Below are 7,469 nucleotides of genomic sequence, written 5' to 3'. Positions count from 1 at the left end.
TTACTTTAAATATCTGTAGTGGTCAGCAATTTCCATTTCTTATTCCCTCTCAATGAAAAATTGCAGTTTACCCAAAGAGGTGTATTTGGCAGCATTCTCACGTTGTTGTTGGGCCCGCCTCTTCATGGCCTCCCGCTCTGGCCTCTGCTCTTGTTCAATGGGCTTTGACATTGCTGTCTCAGGAACATTGCGTTCCCTCCATGGAATTGTTTGCTTGCTGAAGTCTTGGAGTAGAAATGGGGTTTGGAGCTTGGCTGGGGACTGGCGCTTAGTCACAGCAGGGTGAACAGGCTCCCGCTGGAGAGAAGTGCAAGATGAATTTTTGTAGGGTGCAGGCCTAGGAGCTGCAGACTGAGGGACACTAGGCTGTGTATGGTCGGTCCAACCCGGTTGGGTTGGGTTGGTCACAGTTGGCTGAGCTGGTTTGGCAGGACCTGGCAAAGAGGCAGGAGCTGGCTGGGAAGAACTGACTGCAGCAGGTTGAGCTGAGTTAGTAGAAGCAGGGTGGGCACGGTCAGCAACAGCAGGCCGATGTGAGGCCAGAGACTGTGCCCTCCGAAGAGCAGGTCGAGCTTGAGGCATTTCCCAGGCAGAAAAAGGCTGAGGTATCAACTTTGACCTTCCTAGGAGGCAACAGCTCATACTAGGATGGAGATGCACACTCTTTTTCAGCACTGCTGTCTGGTTTCTGGGCTTCGACTTGAGCTTTCTCAGGACCCTTACCCTCACGTGGGGTATTCCGCCATGGCTGGATGCTTGGGGTGGCTGGGGGTCTTTAGTGTTGCTTGAATTTCCCAAGACCCGACAAGAAGAGAGACCAGTTTTCTTATCATTCTTCTTCCCCAGTGCATGAAAAACTTTCACAGATTCCAGCATGCGCATGCCTAGGGAGGTTCGAGGCTTTTTAATGCTCTCTTGGATAAGCTCAATTTGGTGTTGCTTTTGCTTTGTCTGGGGAATTGTTGACTTCTCTTCTGCCTTGACTTTGTTCCCTGACTGCTTATTCTCTTCAGCCTTCTTCCTTCCTCTGGTGCTTTTGGTCTTTTCCTGCCCATGGCTCTTCGTTTTGCTGATCTTTCTGGATGCAGCTTTCTGAGGTTTGCGTTTAGAATCCTTGGCCATGTTCACAGGAGCCCAGTCACTGACTGCAGCATTGCATAGAACCACTTCTCTCCCTAACAGGCACTCTGGATTCCTTGGCTGGATTTTAGCCTTGGGAGCACCACTAATAGGCTCAGAGGCTTTATGTTTGTTCTTCCTGGTTTGATCAGAGGGAAACTTTATGACACTTGGCTTTTCCTGCACCTGATTCACCTTAGTGGCTCTGTTGTCTTTGGCTTTGATTGTGTTGGGACCTTTGGGTTGATCAAGATCTTTCAAAGAATTAAAGAGCTGGGGAAGGTGAATACCCTCCGCCAGTGTAGTAACGTCTGGAAAACCACTGCTATATTCCATCCCATTTTCAGGTGTCCCTAGGTCCTCAAGACTCAGGCTGTTCTTTCCCAGATCAGCATTTTCAGATCCAGGCTGCTCCTCTTGGCTGAGGGGATCAGTGCAGCCCAGGGTCTGGTGAATATCAGGGATTTCTTGAAAACTTGTTTCGGTGATGGGTTGAGCAGACACAGGGTAGTACATTCCAGAGGTGGAAGCTGGTGATTGGATATTTGTGGGCTGAATCTTCCTCAGTACCATTACCATTTCTGGTTGCACAGAGGCCCTACTTCATGTGTATGACACAGAGCCATAGGATTGCAGGCAGTATCCAAGTTCTCCATACAGTAAAGACCTCAATGTGCCTTGGTTATAATAATATACCTGGCTTCCTTCCTGGTAGGGAAGTGACAGGCTGTGTCCCTGATTTGGAATTTGAGATGGTGTTCCCTGAGCAAGCCTGGCAGAAAGTAATGGATATAGAGGGACCATGTTATTGGTGCCTGCAGTTTTATCATACTGGGCTGCCATAAACATGGAGGAAGCAGCTGTGTGGGGGTCAGTGACTGCCAGAGTAAAGTCTCCGAGTGAAGAAGAATTCTTTTCAGTGCTTCCTGTGATGTCCCAGTCAAGAACCCCTGGATAGGAAGCAGCTGAAGTGGAGATCTGGCTCTGGTCAGTGACTCCAGATAACATAGTTGTGCTAGACTGTTGGTGAAGGTAGGCACTACACATGAGTGTCCGGAAGGAGGTACCAGTAGGTGATGCCGAACTGATGACAGGAGGAGAGACTCTGGAGAAGTTGCAGACACTTCCTGTTAGGGAAGTTGCATTGCTCACCACAGGAAGAGAGTGCTGCAGAGAATTTAGAGTTCTAAGTACAGGTGGATTTTGGAAATTTTCTGTAAGAACAAGAGGGTAATGAAAAAATCAGGGAGATTGATAAATTCTCACTATGTTTGAGGAGCAGCATTATCTTAAGGTTCTTGCTATCAGGACACCTCTAACGTCAATACTTACTGAGAAACCAAAAATCAGACCGTTATGATGGTTGTAAGGACTGAGCAGTTTTATACTCTTCTGTATTAACTGCCTGTGCTCCCATGTTGGGCACAGATGGGCAGAAGACCCAAGTGGTATTATTCAGACATTGTTCTCTAGGCTGGAAGCAACCTTCTCCATGCCCTATCTTTCCCTTCAGCCTGCACTAGTATTGACTTCTATGCTGTTTCCTAGACTGGAAACATTTTAGAACTAGGAGGTCTTTAGAGAACTTCTATTTTCACAGTCTCATTTCATGAGGAAGGAAACTGAGGCTCAGAGAGGTCGGGTTGACTTGTTCAAGTTCTCTCATTATGTTAGTATCCTTACCAGGTTTCAGAACCTAAGTATCCTGACTTCCTTGGCAGGACGCTACTGCCAGGATGATACTGCCAGAAAGCAGGAGAAATAGAACTTATACTATAGGCAGTTTTTTTGTTCGTTAGAAAACAGTACAACTATTACGATTATAATCTTCAGTGTCTCACTTTGCTTGTGCAGTTCTCACGCTATTACCTAGAGTTCACATATAGCTCAGTCCAACTGGTAAATTTAAAGAGTCATTTTTACTCTCTTCAAGCCTGGTTTCTCATTCAACCTCAAAATGATTATTCCAAAATGAATTTCTTAAGTGTTTTGGAAAGAAAAATGTTATCTGATTACTTCAGATTACTCATCTGTAAATTGGTTGTAATACCACCACCAATAATGATAGCAGTAATAATTAATACATGAATAAACTGATATATTGTGTGTGATTTATATGGAGGAAGTTACAATAAGTTCTAGAAAGACACAGAAAACTCATGAAAAACATATTATGTAATGAAAAAGAAATACATAGTTATGAAAACTCGGGTATGGGGCAAGTATCAAAGCACAATGAGTTTACTAACAAATGACATTCTGTACCATACATGCAATGTTATGAAAGTGAATTTTGCCCACTGTGTTTTAGTGAATACTATTAAAGAAAAACACGATGAAGAAAGAATTTATCTTTGTTTGAAAGAATTCCTAGCCAATACATAGAGACAGAGAAGATATATCAGTAAAAATGCATAAAAAGCAACAAAATTCAATCGATCTGAATGTATAGGTAGCCACAATATATGCAGACAAGTATTTCAGTGAAAACTGGTACAAAGCAGACAGCAAAATAATAAGTGTAAAAGAATTTCGTTATTGTGCTCATTCATATTTTACCCAGCATGTAACAGGTATTCAGCCTGGTTGAAATATATATTTCAAAGAATAGAAATATATAATAAGCAGAAAAGAAGCTTAAAAAGTATCAAGAAGTTTTTTGTATTTTTCCTAGTACTTAGATTATAATCATCTTCAACATCCAAGTAGGTGAAATTCCAAAACCTAAAAAAAATCATCACTAGAATCCAATTAAAAAATGATTTTCAAATATAAGAACATCGAAAAGACTCCACAATATGTTTCTAGGTAAATGTGGAATTTTTTCTTTTTTGCTGCGCCACGTGGCCCTGGCAGTGAAAACACTGAATCCTAACCACTGGACCGTTGATCAACCAATGTAGTATCCTAACGTAACAGATAAGGAAAATATCAGGCTTTGTGAGACAGTCAATGATTTGTCCAAAGTCACGCAGATAGTAAATGCCAAAGTCAAAACTGAAATGAGGTCTCCAGACTTCTAGTTCAATACTTTCCCTCATTATTTCGTGTTATTTTGAATCTACTAGTAAATTTAGGGGCAAAATAAATCTAACAATAAACTTTAAAAAGTTTCTTTTCTTACCTGACATGGCCAGAGAAGAAGAGGAAACATCAACTGCAGATACAAGGGATGAGGAGACAACACCAGAGGATGTCTGAGTAGCTTTTTAGTTCCTGTGGTTAGTGCTTTGCTCCCTAACCACTCTTGTGACTGTGATAATGTGAGTAAAGGCTGAGTTGCTAATGATTTATATGTGAGGTAAGCTGGTTTGAGGGAGGAAATCTATGGATCTAGTCATTTTCCTTGGTGGTAAGCTTTCAGGGAGGGGTGCAAAGATTGATCTTTCTGGGGCTTTTCTAGTATCAGGAAGATATCCCATAGATGGGACCTCCAAAGACACACATTTAATTTTAAGGCCTGTTTTTCTTATTATGAGATACGACTTCTTTAACTGACGGGGATGATGCTTATCTGAGATGAAATTGTGAAAGGTGTTGTAGTATAGAGATGTGGCTTAAGCTTTTAAGTGTTTTTCAAGATTTTTCCCCTAAGCTTCCTACTTCAGATGGCCTACTTACATGATACTAGTATGTGATGTGAGGCTAACAACTTACTAAATACCTGTAAGCCAGATCAGTGTCTCCTTTCTCTATATTTCCATGGAAATCAAGGGACCCTTAGCTACTGCAGGCTAGGGTGGGCTGTGTGAGATTGTGGGGAGTGTGGTAAGACACATTTTGGTATCAGTAAAATGTTTACATATTAAAATATTCAGTTCTAGCATTCAATTGTATTTAGTTAGGCAAACTCTTAGTTAGGCTTTTCCTGGTTCCAAGCCTATGTAACTTATTTTCTCTCCCTAGTTCCAGCCATTTAACTTTAGCTTGCAGACTCAGCATCATCTTAACTTCTAAAAGAATCTTACATGTACGAGGAAGAAACTAAAGAGCTCTATTTCAACACTTAGGAACATGAGGCCCTACCCTGGCCTAAACCTTTATTCTTACAGTTAGGGTATTGTCTTGTCCCATATACCCACTTCCTGCATTTTGAACCCATCAAGTTAACTGGAGACATGTCTTGGTGTAACATCCCCAGTTCGTCTACCCCTGAGGCTGTCCTTAATTCCTCCCATTGTCACATTTTGATTTAATTAAATACTGGAATCCCTCAAACCCTTTCATGATACCTGAGGCCGTATGAGATACTGGTAGATTTTCTTAGTGTCAAATACTTAGCTGTCTGTTCTCCAAATATCCCTTGCTCCTATATTTTCCACCCCAGCATACTACATACCCATTGAGGCATTGTTTCACCTCATGTTGGACCCACTCCCATCCAGAGACCTACTCTTTGTTAGTTCCCATGCTTTCTGGAAACCCCGGTATGGCCAGGACTGGATTTTTTTGTGTTCCCACCCAAAGCCTGTATCTTTTAGCAAGCTGGAACTATACGACCAACATAGATTTTCTAGTTTCTAATAGATTTATATCACAATTTGTATATTGTCATGTCTATAGATATTTGTATCATTTGTAGTTTTTGGCTATAACATGCCTATTGGATATTTTTCATAAATTGCAAAAGAATATTTTATGACTTAGCACCAAATTGAATGTGCCTAGTTGTAGGTTTGTCAACTAGGTTGTGCTAACTTATATCTTTTATTTATACAAATAGTAATTGACTACTATTGTCCCATTTGTAATTATGTGGAAGTTTACAGAATTGTAAATAAATGCTTGTGGATTGAAACTTGGTTAGACTATGACTGTCCCAGATACGTTAAAACTAGTGATCTTTTTACTCATTCATTCATTCATTCAATAATTCTGACCTTCCTGACTGAGTTTACCCAGCTCAAATGGTTGTGAAGATTACTCACAGTGTATGTAAGATACTTTCAGAAATTAGAAACTGAAAAGTAAAACTAACAGAAAAACATTTGTTATTATAAAGAACACTGGAATTTAGTATGCTAGTATACCTTCAGACCTACTGTAGGACATGCTGTTCTTTGCTGTTCCACTTGTGGCAGGATTCATAGTTTTTCTAACAGGCACAGATCCCTATGCCTGATACTGTGAGGAAATATTATACTTGAGCTCCACTCTTATCTCTCTCAGGCATATTTTGGTATTGTCTAAAATGTAAATCCATACTGTCAACCTCCAACATGATACCAGGCACATAATAGAAACCCAATAAATGTTTCACTGTGAGTGGAGTATAAGTTGATAGATTATTTTTGAAGGTTGATTAGGCAGATTAGATTGATTGAAAATCTTTCAATATTTTAAGTTTGCATCTCTTTCATTCCAGAAATTCTATGTCTAGAAATTTATATATAGCTATACACATCTATAAAGAGGTTCACATTGCAGCCTATCTATAACAGAGGACAAAAACAAACAAAATACCCCAAACTGAAAACAACTAAAAGTCCATCAGTATTGGACTGGCCATGTAAATTATGTAATGTGACGTAGCTATTAAAGAGAATGGAATGGATGTACGCAAAAATTGACTGGGAAAATCACTGTCCGAGACAGATTGTATACTATGTATAGTATGCTGCTGTTGTATAAAATACAGGATCTCCATTACGTAGAAATACTTACATACAAGATACAACAAGTGTGAATGTAAACACTTGGGAAATATTTGAAAGAACCACACAAGATACTGGGAGAGTGGGACAATTTTCCATGTCCCATATGATTGGAATTCTGAAGGGTGCACACACACGAACTAATGGACCTCTGCTACCATCTTCCGGCTAAGGAGGGAATTGCAGGCGTCAGACCCCTCTTTACTAAAGAAGCATCTCGGCGGGAGGACGTCATCTTGACAGGCGGTGGCGCATGCGCAGTAGAAGGAGGTCAGCGAGCTGCGTGGGCTTATGCCTAGGCGCCTGTGGTTCGGGGCCTTGTGCTGGCACCGGGGGCGCCGGGTTGGAGATTTTGGCACTCTTGGCGTTGGGTGGGCGGCATCTTGGGGGTCACATGAGCCAGTGGCATCATGCCCTTGGGCGCTGGGGTCAGCGGCGCGGCTTTTCCGGACGTTCGTCGGCCAGGAGGAAGGGCGGAAAGCACATCCCGGAAAGGTAATACGCCTTGACCGCTGGGTGTTGCTGGTGGAGCTCAGAGCCCCTGGGCCTGGGCTTCATCTCCTTTGCTCTCTCCTGTGACTGTTGCCCCCGCGTGCTGCCCCGTCCGCGCTGTGCTAGGGGGCATTGGTCGTCTCGCGGCTCAGTTCACAGTAGCTGAAAGGGACAGTGTGTGATGTTCTGTTTTCCCCCCATCGT

At 42.0% G+C, this 7,469-nt stretch overlaps 1 pseudogene; it reads right to left on the bottom strand.

Annotated features, from left to right (window-relative positions):
• On the bottom strand, window positions 1-5,462 carry LOC112408502 (uncharacterized protein C2orf78-like; annotated as a pseudogene).
• Window positions 5,463-7,469: the final 2,007 nt, after the last annotated feature.

The sequence above is a fragment of the Neophocaena asiaeorientalis genome, unplaced genomic scaffold (genome assembly GCF_003031525.2).
Source record: "Neophocaena asiaeorientalis asiaeorientalis breed wild unplaced genomic scaffold, Neophocaena_asiaeorientalis_V1.1 scaffold545, whole genome shotgun sequence".
Taxonomy (NCBI): domain Eukaryota; kingdom Metazoa; phylum Chordata; class Mammalia; order Artiodactyla; family Phocoenidae; genus Neophocaena; species Neophocaena asiaeorientalis.
Note: the sequence above shows the minus strand (reverse complement) of the source record. Positions and strands in the feature narration are given on the sequence as shown.